The following is a 17093-nucleotide window of genomic DNA, read 5'->3' on the forward strand; positions in this document are numbered from 1 at the left end:
CCTCTTGTGTAAGCGCTGGGGAGCGGGGCAGGCACCGCTTCCTCCTGCCCCGGCCGTTGCAGCCTCAGAAACCACCAAGTCCCCGGTGCGTTAGGAACTGCCTGGAGGCCGGAGCTTCCTGCAGGTGCCCCACGCTCATGAATCACACCTTGTCAGGGCTCAGGGTGCCCAACGGCCGGGCGACCGCCGAGGCGCCCGGGGAGCCCTGCCCTGGGATGCACCCGCCTCCCCACCGCGCCACCCCGGCCAGGCGAGGGTTAAGCAGGCATTAATCACACTGTTTGAGAGACATTTCAAAGCCTCTTCCAAATATTATAAAAAATGTCTTTAATCATCTAATAGCGCGAACTCCGCTCATGATGGATGGAGAGAAGTCGCCTCTCTCCTCCTGATCTTAACAGATGAGGCTGAAGAGCTGCTGCTCCGGGGGTGGGGGGGGGAAGGTGGGGAGGGGGCTGGGGGAAGAGAAGGACATTTCTCAACCTCCCACCACAGCAGTTATAAATATGAGGTCATACAGCAAGAGATGATAACGCATTAAGGGCTCTTGAGATATTAGTCTGTCAGCCTCGTTAGACACAGCCTATTTGGGGCTGACTGCATAATTAGAGGCTGGGGTACCCATAACTCATTGGTGTTTATATGGTAGGAAGGGGCTACACTCATCATCACCCTCAGCACTCTGAGAAGTCATCTTCAGCAGGCATCAAATCCCACTCCCCGCTGCAAAAATAATGCTCCTCTCCCCAGGCACAACTGTTCCCGCTCCTCACCTCCTGCCCTTCCCGCAGCCCCGAACCCACCGCACGCTCAGTGCACCCACCCTTGCCTCTCCCCTCCCCTGTGGGTGGGAAACGGGGTTACAGACATGAACGACTTGCCCAAGGTGCCCCAAGGTAGTTTATGACCAAGCGGAGAAGTCTTGGCTCCCAGTCCCCCTGCCCATGGGACAACTTGCTGGGGAACAGCCCGCGCTGTACCTCGTAAGGGACTGCATCCTCTGAGCCCCCCAGGCTGCCTCCACAGCAGGTTCGGCCCTCCTCCCTGGCCTTTCCAGGGAATAGCTCCAAGTTGGGCGGGAAACACCTTGGGGAGCTAGATATACTTGGACAAAGATGGTCCTGGGAAAGCCTGAGCAGAAATGAGTTGAAGGAAAGGCAAAAATATGCAAGCGCCCCAGGACAGCGTGTCTCTCCTGCCCTGCTGTGAGCATCCCCCACTCCTGACCTGCTGTCCCTCACCTGCAACTTGCACCAGGGACCCCTTTCTAGCCCAGGATGCTGCCCTGCGTGGGCAATCTCCAAGAGACAGAGCAGAGCCCCCCCAGTGCTGCTGCACCCAGCCTCCTGGGTGCTGTTGGTGTGCTCCAAGAGCTGTGGGCACTGAGCGCGGGGCAGCCAGGGACCCCACACTTGGTGGGGAAGCCGGAGAGGAGCTGGGCTTTCCAGGTCCCCTCTGCTTTCTCTTCTCAGTTCTGCGTAGGTGGTGGTGAGCACTGACATGGAGGGGCACTTCCCAACCAACCCAGACAAAAAATTGAACAAGTGAAACAGGGAAGGGGAGTGTTTCCCTTCTGCAGACGTGCAGAGCGAGGGCACCGCAAAAGCCGGCTCCTGTTTGAAAGGGAACAGAGAGGGAGCAGCAAGCAGGGGGAGGCAGGCGAAAGCCAGCCCCAGCCCTGTGCATCCAGCAGAGCCAGCTTTGCAGCCCAAGTCTTCCCAGCAGCATGTCCCTGTAACAGCCAAAGTCCCCGGCATGGCCACCCAGCCACCTGAACACCTCTCCCTGCTTGCCCGCCGCAGCCGGGGAGGGGGCAAGGGGTCTGCAGAGGAGGGGGCAACCCCATGGTTTCCCAGGCTGAGGTAGGATAATGAATCCTGATGGGGGAAGTGACCTTTTCCAAATGCCACATGTCATTGGATTTTATATCACACCAGGACAATGTGCCATGGGTATTAAAATCGTTTTTCCAATAGAAGTGTGTGTGTGCATGTGTGTGTCAGAGAGAGATGTGAGAAAAATAAAATTAAGACGTGAAAATTAGGCTGCTTCTAAACATGGCCTTTACAAAAGACTTAGGTCCTCACAGAGCAGGACTGACAGAGACGATCCATGCCCTTTGCTCCCGAGATCACGGATGATCTTGTCAGGGGAATATGACTTGTCCAAACTCCATGGCAGAAATAGGGAAAAAAAGCTCTGGAGTCCTGATCCCCATTTCTAAAGTCTTGCAAAGACTTTCACCTCTCCAGTGTCCCCTCTGCCGTGGGGGGACACTTCCAGGGCTGCTCTGCCCACAGAGGCACGGACAGATGAATGCAGAGCACAGATCACCTTGCACGTGTGCTCCTGGACACCTACCGGTGTTAGTCCAGGCTGCACACGTGGAGAAAGCGAAGTCCTACATGACAGCCAACGCCAAGATACTTGGCCTCACCTGGGCTTCAAAGCAGCCTGCATCCCTGCGGGCCAGCCCAGAGATGTGCGTGGAGCATCCATGGAGTTACCCATACACACAGCTACAGACACCCCCCATATATGCCAGGATACATTCCCATGTGAAAACACAATGTAAAAAGGGAGGCACTGGAAGCCAAATTCACTTGAACTCCAGCCTGTTCCCTCAATCTGCAGGGCAATTGTCCGGCTGAAATAACAACTCTAGGACAAAAAAAAAAAAAAAAAGGGACAAGCTGTGTTTGTTTATTCAGCTTCTTTCTCCCCCTCTCCTCTCGACAATGCCCTGACACCGTGTCCTGCCGCGCCGGGGCTGCAACCCCAACGGGCTAAATTTATCCCAGCTGGAGCCCTGTTTACAAGCCTTGTCCTGTTTACAGCATGGTCCATCCTGCCCAGGACCAGCCAGTGGCCATCCCCAGGGTGGACAGTCCATGTCTTCCCTTCCTCGTCTTCTGCCATGCCCAGGCTGCCTGTGTAGTCCCTGGAAAGGTACCCGATGCCCTGCGCTCTCCATGTGTTTGCACACAGGGCAGCTTGTGGCTCCCTGTCCATCTGGGAGGCTATGGGGAGATGTGGGCTTGCATGGGCTGCTGCTTGCCGAGTGCGGCTCAGTGGTGGCCCAGATGGTCACAGCCTCCATCAGTGCTGGCTGATGGCACACCGTCACCCAGGAAAATATTGGCTTCAAGCTCAGCAGTGAGGGTGCAGCACATCCCATGAGAAACCAACCAGCCAAGGACAACCACGCTCCACCGCAAAGGCATTAATAGAGCTGCACGTCTCATGAAACCACGTGTGGGTGCTTTGCTCCCCACACCGCCCACTGCAGCGGAGAGCCGCAGGCTCAGGTTGTCATGCACCGAACCTTGTCCCCCTGACGGGCTCATATGGGCTGGGAGGACAGAGCTGGCAGGAGCTGAGCCCCCTCTTCCACCCGGTGACAGAACTGGATGTCACACCAGGGGCCTGAATGGTTGAGCCTGGCTGGGCCCTATGGGTCAATGGCCTTGTGAATATACATTAAACACTGGGGACGTGGTGGAGGGGTGCTCACTGCCAGGCCCCCCCTTGCACTCTTCCTGCACCGATTCCCACCTCTGGTGGGATGCACCGGCCACAGTCTGCCGGGGATTGATGGGGGCTCACCTGGCTGCCCCCCAGCATGGGGGTCTCCTGCAGTCCCAGGCCACCTCACCCACAGGAGCTGCCTTCAGCAGGGCTCAGTTGGCAACATCCGGGATCTTATTTGCTGTTTAATGAGTCCCAGCTAATGAATCCCAACACATGAAAGCTTTTCATTAACCGTTTGGCTTGCTGTCAGCATTGGCCACCAGTTTGCAGAGGCTGGGGATCACAAGAGTGGTTTCAGGGGTGACTGCAGATCCTCACCTACAAGCCTGCGTCCCACCTTGTGCCCTGTCACCATTTCCCTGCCCACACCCGGTCTCAGTGGTTGCAGAGGGGACACGAGCATCCTGCGGATGTGAAACAAAGCAGCTGGTCCCCTGCTCCCTCAGTCTCCCTCATCAGGGGCAGCTAACAGAGATTCACTTTCATCTGCGGTGGCAGGGCCATTGCTCAGCAGTGATGGATCCCTCTTTGCACCTGCTCGTGGCTGCGTGTACTTAGGCTTAATGAGTGAGCAACCCCCTGGCATGCTGACGGTGCAGCCCTCTTCCACATCGTCCTGGTCCGAACCACTGCCTGCTGTTGCCTTGGGAAGCCTCCTGCTGCCTCGGGAAGCCTCCTTCTTGAAACCAAGAGCTCTGGATTCCATGTGTCCCGTGGTAAGGGACACCTCATGTGCACATGGAAGGGAAAGAAGGATCTCACAGAGAGACCCTGACCTGTGTTCAGCTCCCAAACTGGATGAGGGGCTCAAATCTCTGTGCCTGACACTGCCTCTGTGCAAGGAAGGGTCCAAGAGCAGCTGAGTCTGGACCAAGACTCCAGTTGCTGCACAAGGTCCCTGGCTGCGGGTGCAGGAGCAGGAGAGCAGGAGCAGGAGAGAGAGCTACCAAGGCTTTCCTGTTGCTCAGGTTTTTTGGAGACAAGCAAACTGTCCAGAGCAATGCCCGTGGTGGCATCGTCATGGTACAGCAGAGCAGTGTCCATCTTCCAAACGCCTCTTCATCCCTCACTGCTCACACCTACCTTGCTTCTTGGCTCTTGCCCAATTTGGGGTTTGTTTGTACCCTGGGCAGGGGGAAGTCTTTTGCACCGCGTGCCCCAGATTGCACTACCTGGTGAAGCAGAAGCTCCAGGGAGAGCCAAAGAGGGGTTGTCCACCCCTGCCCAGCTCCTTGTCTAGAGTTTTGGACATGGTCTGTGCATGATTGTGGGTGGGGATGAATTTGAGCATAAAGGCTTGTCTACATGAAGTACTGCTCCTGAGAACCCCCCCATGCTGGGCATTTCTTTTTCAAAAAATAATAGCTTGCTCAAGCTCACCAGACCCTCTTTCGCTCTGAAATACAGACTTAGCTTTTGGGTAATATTTCGCCAGTCCAAAAATCACCTGCAGCCTTCATTCACGTTCACTTCCAAGTACAGGCAGGACATTAAGGGAAGGGCAAATGGAATGGCACATCTGCGCACAAACACGTACGTGTGTGCTCCTCACACGTGTGGCTCCTCATCTCCGGAAGAAGATCTTCTCGTCAGGAAGTCACGGCCCTGATTACTTTGTCTTCCACGTTTAAGAACATCCCTAACTGCTCCTTGGATAGCTCAATTAGTAAAGTGAATATATTATATAAAGTCTAAAAGATTAAACTATCATAGGCAGCCCATAATTTCATGAAGAAGTCAGGGGAGCATATCCCTCTTATTAACTCTATAACAAATGTGATGAAAATGTTCAAATAGAATGTTAATGCAATGTTACGTGTAATTTTCCCAGGCGATTTTCTGCTGAAATATTTCTTTATTAATAGTAATTGAGGATATAAATTATGAATGAGGCGATTTTCTCCTTTCACTGGGAAAGACGTACTAATGGCAATAATTCTTTATAATAATTTTTGGGGGGGAGAATGGGGAGGGAGCTGGGGTGAGGGGTTTAAAGAAAAAAAAATCTTTAAAGGGATTGCAAAATATATAGACTAGCAGTGCATGTTTTATTGCAGGGCGCTGTATTTTATATCCATGCGCTGGGCATCAGTCCTGTGCGGGTCTGTACTGCGTGTGCACTGTGAGGTTCGGGCCTCTGGCAAAGGCAATTTCCTTGCACCTTCTCTATTCTGCGCGTGTGTAAAGCCTTGTGTCAGGCGAGGGGAGCATGACAGCACTGATGCTGTGGGTCTGCAAATGCTGGATTCCTCTTCCCATTTCATTCTCTAAGGGAAAGAGGGGCAGTAGCCACACTACGAGCTACAGGCACTTTTGGTTAGTAGACAGGTACTCAAGGATGAGCAGGTTAGTGGTACAGGCTCTTGCCAATTTAATGCAGACTCTGACACCTTTCCATGTCCCCACCACAACCAAAGGCACTTCACTGAGCTTGTGTTGGGGTGTTTTTTGGGTTTGTTCACCCAGCAACACAGCCTGCTGATCCCCGAGCACCTCCAGCCAGGGAAATGCATGGCAGAGAGCGAGGCTTGGTGCCGCAGCTGCTGAACCTCGCACAGCCTCGAAGCGAAGGGGAGCAGGACTGGGGGTTACGCTGGCTCCCAAATGCCACCCCTTTGTGGGACACAGCGTGGGGACACGCACACGGCCAGGCTGGAGCCGCGCGCTCGCACACCACGGACAGGCAGCACCGAGCAGCACAGCTGCTCACGGGGAAACAAAAAGTCCTTTTTGTGATGCCAGAATGAAAGAGGCGTTTTACAAGGATTTCAGAGCTTGCTTTCCTTCAGGTTTGTATGGTTTTTTCGACAGACCAAATGACTTCAAAATTTTTCCACTCAATTAAAAAAAAATGGTGGTTTGAGTGCAATTCTCAGCCCTTTCTTCTTGCACGCATCTCTCTTCTCAAAGAAAGATAAAGGGGAAAGAGAAGATGGTATCCCTTAAATTTTCATTACACTTCAATCATCTGGGAAAAAATCTCTGAATGGTTTAAAACTTTTATACCAAAGAATCCACTTTCCCCCTATTTTACTTACAACTTTTCCCAGGAAGGAAACTTTTTGAACACGCTCTAGTCTACAACAAGCGTAGGAAGAAAAACCTCCTGACGCCAGGCCTTTGCCATACAAACTAAAAAGCATCCTGATAGCTGCTTAAACAAGCTAAAAAGCACCTCTAGTAATGGCTTGCACCGAGGGTGGGTGGCACACACAGGTACCTAGCAAGGGGCAGAGGTCTCGAGCACCCATACACAGGTGCAGGTGTGTCCCACATGGGTGCAGCAATGTTGCACCAAAATGTGGGGAGTGGGTGGCTTTGCTCTTCCCCGGGGGCAGCTCTTGCATGCCCCATTTCCACCAGAGGATCCCCCCTGCTTGGGCTCTCCCTGAGCTCTCCACTGGGCTGGAAGAGGAGGCAGAGCTGGTCCTTCTGCTGGCAGTCAGGCCGTGCTGCCCCATCTCTCTCCTTCTCTGGAGGCACTGACCCTCAGGCCCTGCCCGCGGCTTACCCGGCACCGGCAGGCTGCACAAGAGGCTGCAGAAAGGCAGACAAAATCAGCGTGATCCGTCACCGACCCTCCTCAAAATTAGGTTAATAATTTATGATGTTAAATGGGACAGTTAATAGCTGGGCCAGATGATTCCTCAGCTAATCTAGAGCATGGGCTGAGCTGCAACGAGTCCTCTGAGAGTTCATTACACTCCCCAGCCCTCGGCGCTAGTGCTTTTGGCTCCGCCGATACCTACGGGAGGCTGTGGCTTGTGCCGCTGGCAACACGCCGAAGACTTGCCCCTCATCAATTAAGAGAAATAAGGAAATCGACAGGAAAATTAATTTCCAAAAAGACAATGCCTCTGACACCTGCACTGCCCTTGGAAAGCTGGGGGGGTTATCTGGGAAGCCGCTGGCTTGGGGAAGAGGTTGCATCTGCCTTCTTGCTGAGTGAGGTCAGGCTGCTTTCCTCGGGGCTGGGAGAGCAGGGAGGGGTGTAAGCGACTGAACAGAAGATGCTTTTGCTCCTGGGTCAGCCCCAAGCAGGCTCCTTACGGGGGGGGGGGGGGTGCTCAGACACATTTGGGAGGAGACGTAACACCCACACCTGCTGCTTAAAGCCCCCCCAGCATCCCCTCCCCAGCAAGGGGCAGCTCACCAGCAGCAAGGATTTACACCCTGATTGTGCACATTCCCAAAGAAACCTTGGAGGCAAAGGGTCGGGATGAGAAGGTCCAGCAGGTCTTTTCCATCAAGGAGACAGAGCAGGATGGGCTGCCTCAGGGACGAGGCACTGCCAGAGCGGTCCTCGGGGCCAACCCTTGTCCCAGAGCACGGTGTCGGGTGGATCTTCAGCCACTTGCCTGCCTACCTCTCTAACCTCCCCGATTCTCATCCCACCCTCTCACCTGCAGATCAGATCGAGCCCAGCCACAGAAAGCAGCCATTAGACATAACAGTCTCCCCTCACCAAGCCCACAGGCCCCCTCCATGCCCTGAGCCCTCCTGTCTCCCCAGCCCTTTCTAGTTACTCCTGGGTCCCAGCAGCCTTCCCAGGGTGCAGGAGCAGTTTGCCAGCCACAGCGGGGAAATGCAAGGAATTACTAAGAGTACATCTTGTCTGTGTGATGGAGGCTTTCCATCCCTATCCAGTATAAGCAGACTGACTGAGGTTCATAGCACCTGGAGACAACAAGGACCCTCTGGTACTGATGGCATGTGAGTCCCACTCTGCCCATCCTGCCTCTCTTCTCTCTGCAAAGGCCTGATCCTGCAAGGCAGATCTGAAGTTCGGCACTTTGTGCCAGGGGCTCTGTGCTGACAAGTGCTCAGCCTTGCAGGACTGAACCTCAGGGCAGGATTTCTGCAAAAAGCTTGCTGGCTTTGGCACCATGCTTCAGTGAAACAGAAAGTAGGCAGTGACCCACCTCACTGAGCCCAACTGCACGTGGAGGCAGAAATCAGCTCCTTTGCTCCAGCGTCTCACTTGGGGATGCTGCGAAACAGTGCCAAGACTTAGGCAAACCTGGAGGAGGGTGCCACATACAGTCACTCTCCTTTCTAGAAGAGCTAGTGATGGGTACCCTGAAGTGTGCTCCTGACAGCCTTACTCTATTTCACAAATGGAAAAACTAAGGCAGAGAAAGTCTGTGTGACCACCCCAATATCAGCAGCAATATCAGGTAAAGGGAGTAATTTCTCTATCACCCTAAGTTTCCCTGTCCCTGCCCTGCCCTTAGCGGGAGCCTGAGACAGACCCAATGGGCTGAAAAGTGACTGGCTGGGCAACCAAGCGCAGGCTGCTGTGGCCAGATGTGCACTGATGACTGGTGCAGATGTTGGCCCCGCAGCGCGTCTGGGCAGTAATTCCCCTTCTCCCTTCTACATTCCTGCTCTGCCAAATTCAAACCATGCACAGTGTGGGGGGATTACCTGCAATTACAGCTTTCACACGTCGGGCTGGTTTTGTGCAGCTGGGGAAGGGGGGGAGAGTGGGGAGAGTTAAGGGTGCCCATATGGTGGGCTTCTGCGGCCATTCCCCCACCTGCATTAGAGGCAGCCAGTGCTGCCTCACCCCTCCAGCCCTCTTGTCTCCTCTGAAGCCCCCTTCCAGGTGGGAAGACCAGGAGGGACCTGTCGGGGCAGAAGGGGGTCCCAGCCTGGGGTCTGCGGCAGGGCCAGTTTTCCTTCCAGCTTCTGCCCAAGTGTGTACGGGAGAGATGACAATTAGGGGGACAACAAATGAGGCTGCCAGCCCCTGGGGGGGGGATGTGTGCAGTAACTTGAGGCTGAAGCGGAAATAGCTGTGGTCGACCCACTTAGAAAATCATCATTACTGTAGAATTTATGGCTGACATGAGCTTGTCTGATAGTTATGACTATTTAAAGGCAGCCAAAGCCTCCATTTATAACAATGTGAGGGAAGGGGGGTGGAGGGAGCTGGGGCAGGTTTGAAGATCAAAGGGGCAGCTGGGAAGGGACAGGGGACCGCATCAGCCCCGATGGTGGGGGTGAAGGGACAGTGGCTTCAGCTAGGGAAAGGGCTGGTGTGGCGGGGCGAGGGGGGCTGTGCCCAGCGGGAGGGGAGCAGCCTTGTGCATGGGTCTGCTGTCCCTGGACCCCTGGGACTGCAGCATCCTCTGTGGCCCCTGCAGCCGCTCCTGCCCTTGGGGCTGACAAAGTGCCTCTGCCCGGGTGCCGGCTGCCCCAGGCCCCTGGCACACAGGTGAGCCCTTCTGGATTCAGCACCATCCGGGCAGCGGTGGGCACGGACACCGTCGCCCATTCAGGATGCACTGCAGTAATCGCCAGGAGTGTGCTTTTAACTAGATGTGAAGGAGAAAGCAATTGCCGAGGCTGGGAAAGAAAAAAAGCACTGGCAGGTTTGGAGGACAACAGCAAACACCTGCGAGGTTCACATTTTCGTTTTTCCTTAACTTGAAGGACAGAAAATGACTCCTGGGAATGATGGGCCATTGCTGTAGGCAGCCTCTTAGCTGTCCTCCTTGCCTGTGCATCCGTCAGGGCTTTACAAAGAGGATAGTGCAATCACTCAGCGGCTTGTTAGGGGAGCACCTCGTCCCAACAGCAAAGCCAGGAAAAAGACCCACTTGCCAATTCCTTGGGCCAGGCTGTCTGTCCTGGGGAACCTCCATCTCTAATCAAACAGAAATGCTGCAAGTGGCTGGACCCTGGGGACACCCAGCCTGACTGGAGACACACCGCCTGTCCCTGCATGTCCCTGCATCACAGTTCCCTACGGATGCGCGAAGGAATACCACACCCAGTGGCGAGCAAGCTGGAAACCAGCACGGAGGTACCGATGGGCTCTCCACCAAGGTGCTCCCGGAGGGCTGATGGATGCAGAGCAGCAGGCTGCAGGGCAGCACGTCATGCCAACCAGAGCAGGGAGCAGTTGAGCAGTCCCTGGAGAGCACCCTGCCTAGGGACAGCACCAGCACGGAGCCAGTCACCGGCGTCCCCGTCCCGGGCTCTCCTCCCCAATCCGGCTGCTCCCTGTCCTTTGGGGATGGCGGCGGCTCCTCACCTGATTGAATTTCCAGGCCATCACTCGCTTTCCCTGCAGCTGCGAGGCACGATCGCCCTCCCGGCAACCCCATGCTCACCCCGCAGAAGGAGGGGCTAATTCAGTTAGCCCAGTGGCATTAGCTGCCGTGAAGAATAACCCGCCAACAAGGGCCTGCGAGCCTGACACAATATTAAAGACCCCACTGCCCTCACTTGGGGCAGATTAAGCTGGGCTCATTGCTTTAATGCTGCACTCCTTGGCCGGGCTCCCTCCAAGGCTCTGCACCTTAACTGTATTACCCCAGCACCGATGTGTTTGACCTGCCGATATTGCTCCCACTGATAATTCACCTCCCAAGAAACTTTGCCTTTTTGACCTCCTGCCAGAGCAGGCTCTAACCCCACGCAGCAGGGCTACCCCTGCATCCCACCACCCACGGGGGCTGCCAGCCGCTGCCCTCTGCTCCCCGCTAGCCTTCCCTCAGCACTGTCCCCTGCATCCCGTCCTTCCAGGGGTCTTAAGGTGCCTTCTTCTGCCAAGCTTGGGCAACCCACCTCTGCGAACAGGTCACTTTGGTGATCCCAGGATCCCAGTCATTGTCAATGACTGTGTTGACGTGCACACTCAACATATGGCCATGGGATGGGAGCGTGTATGAGAGCAGACGATGGAAACCGTTATTTACAGCGCCAAGGATGTATGGGGACATCCCGGCTCACTAACTTCATCTGGAGTACCAAGGCTCTCCCAGAATAACATCTCAGTAGCAACATGTAGTGATGCACAGAGGGACCGTTGGGTCTCTCCTGCTCCCCGGGATACAGATGTCTCATCTGACCCAGGGAAGCAATCAGGAAAAAGACCCAAATACCAGCCCAGAGGGAGCCTGGGCTCCAAGGGAAACTCAACAGAGCGGCGTGGGAGCAAGAAACAGTCATCATCCCTCTGCTGCCGACAAGCACAGGCAGTGCCAACAGCATCTTGGCCTGGCAGCAGCCACTACCTCCTCTCACCCACACACTGCCAGCAGCTGTCCTGCGCTCTACCCCTGCTTCATCCCACAGCCTGAGAGTGATATGGGGACCAAGCCCCTGAGACACTGTCTGCTAGGGCTGCTGTCTCACAGCCTTGCTTTTCATAGGAAACAGCAACACTGCAGAATCACTTTCCTCCTTGGTCAAAACCAGAGGGCTGGTGTATCCTACAAGACTCCAGAATGAAATTTTCAAACATGGAAAGTCACCTTTTCTGAGCAAAAAGTAAGAGTCTGACTTAGCCAACCTATTCACTTCTGCCCTCCTCACCAGGAAATCGAAATAATCTATACCGATCTTCTCCTCTTGCTTTTATTGTTGGCCACGCTAGATATTTTTACTGAAAGGAGTTTGAGCACCCCTGCTGCCTGCTCTGCCAGGTTGTTGCAGGCTGACAGCTCCCTCTTGCCTCCTCGGAAAGGAGCGGGTTTGCAACACTGAATTATAATTCCAGCTCTAGACCTAAAACAAGGCGTCTGCTCCCCGCATCTGCCCCCTTGCCTTTGCATGGGTTATATTTATACTTGCCTTGCACAGTTAGCGCTTGGGTAGCATATAAGAGGTTGGAAAACTAGTTATGTATGTTTATATAACTAATGTATATTAGTTACAATGTCTTAGTTATGTAAAAGTAGCTCTTCCTGCAAAGCTTGTGCTGCCTATGAAGAGGCTGCACATTGCTCTTCCAGGGACCAGGCACTGCTCACAATGAACAAGCCCTCATTTTGGACGCATTTTGCTTCCTTATTTTCTGATTTCACTATTCAAAGGTGTGTTTCCTTTTTTTAAGAAACAAAACTAGAAAAAGGAACGAACCTAAACTTCTGCCCAGATCTCAGACCACAAGTCTTGGGGTTTTTCTTAATATTAAAAGACTTGGTGAAGCTGTGTTTGATCCGGCACTCCTGGCACAGGAAGCAGAGCACCCACACAAAAGGGGTGTCGCAGAGCAGTTGTGAAGCCATGTGGTTTGGCAGCTGTCAGGACAGAAGGGCTCTATTCTGGGCTTTGCCATCACCCCAAAGTATGACTCTAGAGAAGGGATCGCACCTCTCCCTGTCTCTGATCCTCTCTGCCCTCCTCTGGGTGCACGGGGGCAGCAGTAGGTGCAGGAATTTGCTGCTACCTCTTACCTGGGGCTCTCACCTTCACACCATGAAACACCACCTGGCAGTCTCTGCAGTCTCACTGCACATACTGAATTTGCTGGCTGGTTCAGTGCTCCAGTAACTCTGCTTGTCCCCAGTGGTCAGCCCAGAGCCTGGCCGGACCTGGGACCTGTCTTAGCCTGATGTAACACCCATGCTGAGCCAAACCAGAGGCAGAAAGTTTTCAAGTATTACTGCTCAAAAATCAAGCCTACAGACAGGAGCAGAGCTGGGACGTGTAGCTACACAGGAAACACAAAGTCTTATTCCTTCTACTGTACTCCTGGAAAGGATCCCTTTGGCTGCTCGCACATATATTGCCAACCAGGGACTCAATCCCATTCCCCCTTACACTGGGTGTGACGCAGCTGAGGGCAGGGGAGATCTGCACCGCTGGAAGCAGGAGCAGACCCTGCCCTTGGTATGCAGCCAAACGGGTCGGAAACAGGGAAGGGTGTATGGCTTTTATGAGCCTTTCTTAAAAAAGGTAGACAGTGTCAGGGTAGAGCCAGGCCCCAAATTTAGGCTTGGGCAAAGCAACAGGAACCATTCCCCATTTTCCAGTTAACACACTTGGGAGGCGAATGGAAAATGGTCGATGTGAAAACTTTTTCCTAACAGAGTTTATTTGTCTAAGTGCAACGCCTTAGCACTGAGGCAGCTGCCCTGCTGCGGGACCTGAGCTAACCTCACACAACCGTGCCTGTCTCCAGCTCCAGTGCCATCCCGGTGCCATGCTCCTCTGCAGATGGGCAGCACCTGTGGGCACTGGCAGCCCACAGCATCCCCCTCTGCTTTTCCACCATCTGGTCCAGAAAGCGACTGGCCAAGCCAGTAACATCTGCACAGAGGGAGCCACCCGTCCCATCATGGGGATAGGGAGCACCTACAGCACCACCAGGCAGGTGACATGGGGCACTGGGCCTTCTCCTTCTCACCCTTCTGACGTGACCCCTCCTGCTAGGGAGAGATTTAAGGTGCTCTTATATCTCCCTGCTGTAAATGGCCTCATAAAAGTGACAGAAAGACGTTCATATGGATGCTTGTTAAAATTTTATTACTAATCACCACCAAAGTTAGCTGCTATATTTAACCCAGGCTGGGGGAAAGAGGGGTGGGGGCACTGCTTGGGCAGGATGGATAAACCAAGATCAGAAAGCGAAGAGAGGACAGGGTGACGGGTGGCCCTGATGCAGCTCATGGACACAGGCAGGGGCCTGCTGGAGCAATGGCAAATAAAAACCCCAGAGCCTTCAGCCTCTGCTTGTCAGCAGCAGCCACAGCCCTTTTACAAGCCCTAACCCAAGAGCAGGGGGGGCTTGTGGTGCAGCACAAGGCTTGTGGATCAAAGAGACCTCAGCCAGACTCGCACCTCAGTCACAGCCTCCCCAGGCAGCCCTGGGCTCTTCCCTGCATGGAAGCTCCTCCTGTGCAAAGCAGATGAGAACAGAGATTTAATGAGACAGCCAGCTCTCCAGGCTGGGAAAATGTCTCAGCAGCATACGAGCACCTGGCAGTCCTAGGATGAGCGAGGTCCCTCCACTGGGGCTGCAAGGACACACAGTTAAGCTTCCTTTCCTGCTTAAGTCAAATCTTGTCTTTGCAGGTGGAAGAAGCACTTAGAGGAGAGAGAAGAAAGCCCAAGGACGCCAACTGTCTTGGCAAAGTGGAAAGTTCAGCAGTTGCAACGGTATCACAGGGCACTTCCAGACTTGTCCTTGCTGAAGCATGGGTGGGAAAGGACCAGTGAGGAGTTCTGCTCTCCCCAGGGTGACAGATGAGGAAGGAGGGAGGATGGTGAAAAACATGGAGCATGTACAAGGCATGGGCTCAGCTATCCCTACCGGACCCACAGGTTGTGGTCACCTGCCCAAACAGAAACACAAGAAAAGATGGCCACAAGGGAAGGCCCAGAAGGACCAAGAAGATGTCTTGTTGTGTTAGTGGCATACAAAAGGTTATGCTCCACTGCGTGCAACTGCAGGCTGGGGCAGCTGGGGCAGGGACTGCTCTCCCACCTCAGTGTGATGCACTGAGCAGGAGGGGACCTGCTCTGATCAGATGCTAACAAAGCATCCTTCTGCAGTGGGATAATGAAAAAGCCACAATGAGTTTTCTGCTCTGCTGTCTGTCCGGTGCTGGAAGCAGTAGAAAAATATTTGATTGATGCAGCGAGGAAGGGAACAGAGGGAGAAAAGTCTCATAGGGAAAATAAACAGCTTTGAGTGTCTCCTCAATTTGATAATGGCATCCAGGTGACTACAGACTTCTGGAGCATGAGAGACATACAATTGCTTGAAAGACCTTGTCTGCCACTAGACCTGCCCAACTGTACCACAGAGGGGAACAGGAGAGGGAGACATGCTCCTCTCTGAGGATGCTCTCCTGGTACTCCCCATCTGCACCTCCTTCCAGCTTTATGGCACCCCCAGGTGTTTTTGGCAGGTCCCAACATCCCCATCTGCCCTCATACTTGCTGCACTGAAGCATCCCCAAGATCACTGCCCCTTTGGCTCCCCATCACCGCTTCCCAGGTATCCTGTTCCTGGCACTCTACAAGAGCTTCTGTATGTCAGTCCTCACATCCATCTTCAGAGCCTCTGTATAAATCTCCTAGAGGCCTCTTTGCTCCCTATATATCTGTCTAATTAATGTTAGTATAAGTAAAGCACAGCCTTTTCCCCTTAATAAGCAGAGTGCTGACTTTATTACAGGTCTTTTTTTTTTTCCTCTTCTTGCTTCAGTGCTTTAAATCATGTTCAGGAAAGCGCTTACGAAGGGAAAGGCTGCGTGCCGCATCTCGCCATGCCTTTGCCCCGGCATGGCTGGGAGGGCCATGGGGGCCGTGGGGCAGAGGGCAGCGGGAGGAAATTGGACAGGATGTGTTCCGAGCGGTGCCAAGAGCTCTGCGCTGCCAGGTTAGCCGGGGTCAGGGGAGAAGTCAAAGGCCATCGATGTGTTGTCTGGCTGAAGGCAGAGTCCAAGCAAAACAAGGTGTTAAATGTCTGCTAATTAGAAGTGTCAAAACAGGACTGGAAAGGCAGGCATGGCTGGGGAGGGCCTGGAAATGTGATAAGTGGGACTTATTGGTGGAGAGAGACGTGAAATCCTGGGGCTCTGGACCGCACTGCAGGTGAGAGCGGGAAGGCCCCTGCAGCAGCATTTGAGCTTCTCTGACATTTTTTTGTCCAGAAATCCCGAATGTGAGATGTAAAGGAGACGGGCTCAGAGGCCAACAAGGTCTGTCCCGTGTTCCTACAAATTCTTAGGATTGTGAGCAGCAGAGAAAAAGATTTTATAAATGTGCTATTTCTCTCCCTTTCAGACCCCCCCCCCACCACCATTTTGCTCTCTGTCTCACTGGAAGTGTTTGTTCTCCCTTCCTGCATCTCCTGCACTGGCCTTGGGCTGCCACAAACTGGGTGCACCCAGCTCTGCCTGCTTGCGCACGCCTGGGGATGCTGCATGCGATGGTGCAGAAGAGAAGCCCATAGCTCCCAGTCTCCTGAGCCTGCACAGCAAATAACTGGTGGAGAAGCGACGGAGGAAGACCTGTCCTGCAGGCTGCACTTGGCTCAGCTCTGCCCTGACTCTCCAGCCCTTTGCCAGTTCCTTCCTTCTACTTGTGCATCGCATGGGTGCAACATCTGACGCTAACCCACCCACACCGTGTGCCACAAGCACCACATTGCAAAGGGCGATGGGGACACTGCTGGAGCGGGTGCTGCGCATGTGCTGCTCACGGTCCCAGTGGCAGACCACAGCTCATGCACATGAGAGCATGTGCCATCTGATCCCTCTCAGCCAAAGAAACATACCAGGCCTCCAGCAAGCTGGGCATGGGGAAGTGGTGCCTCACTTCTTCCCATGGCTATGCCAAGCCACAACCCGGTCATTCCACAATCCAGCGCCGGAGTCAGAGGGCTGTCCTGAAAGTGTTAATGCTCCCCCTGCTCTGGGTGCTGGGGTGAAAGGGTTACCCGTGTTGTGCTCGGATTCTTTGGCTGTAATGTGATTTCTTGGCTCTTGCGTATATATTTATGCAGTTTTGTCCACATTCCCATCCACTCCCCCCACACGGTGGCTATTGATCAGGCTAATGGAAGGGATCCGATTGCACATGCTCTGACGTGCTCCCACACAGCCTTGCCAACTCTGGCCCAGCCAATCAATGCTGTGGTGCCCCCGAAAATTTCCCATAATCTGATTTGAAGATGTGTTATCACTTAATAAAATCCACACTTGCCCTTCCTCTTCCCCCCTACTGAAATGCATTTGTACTCTGGCTCCCAGGCCAGCTCCTGCCATGCCCCTGCATCCTGCCAGCCTCTAGGAGAAGGACCATGGAGCAGCCAG

General features: G+C 53.9%; 1 protein-coding gene across 3 annotated transcripts in view; it reads right to left on the reverse strand.

Annotated features, from left to right (window-relative positions):
* The window catches only part of RNF220 (ring finger protein 220), a 225314-nt gene that overhangs the window by 137488 nt on the left and 70733 nt on the right, over positions 1–17093 (reverse strand). The window lies entirely within an intron of this gene.

The sequence above is a fragment of the Pelecanus crispus genome, chromosome 5, assembly GCF_030463565.1.
Source record: "Pelecanus crispus isolate bPelCri1 chromosome 5, bPelCri1.pri, whole genome shotgun sequence".
NCBI lineage: Eukaryota > Metazoa > Chordata > Aves > Pelecaniformes > Pelecanidae > Pelecanus > Pelecanus crispus.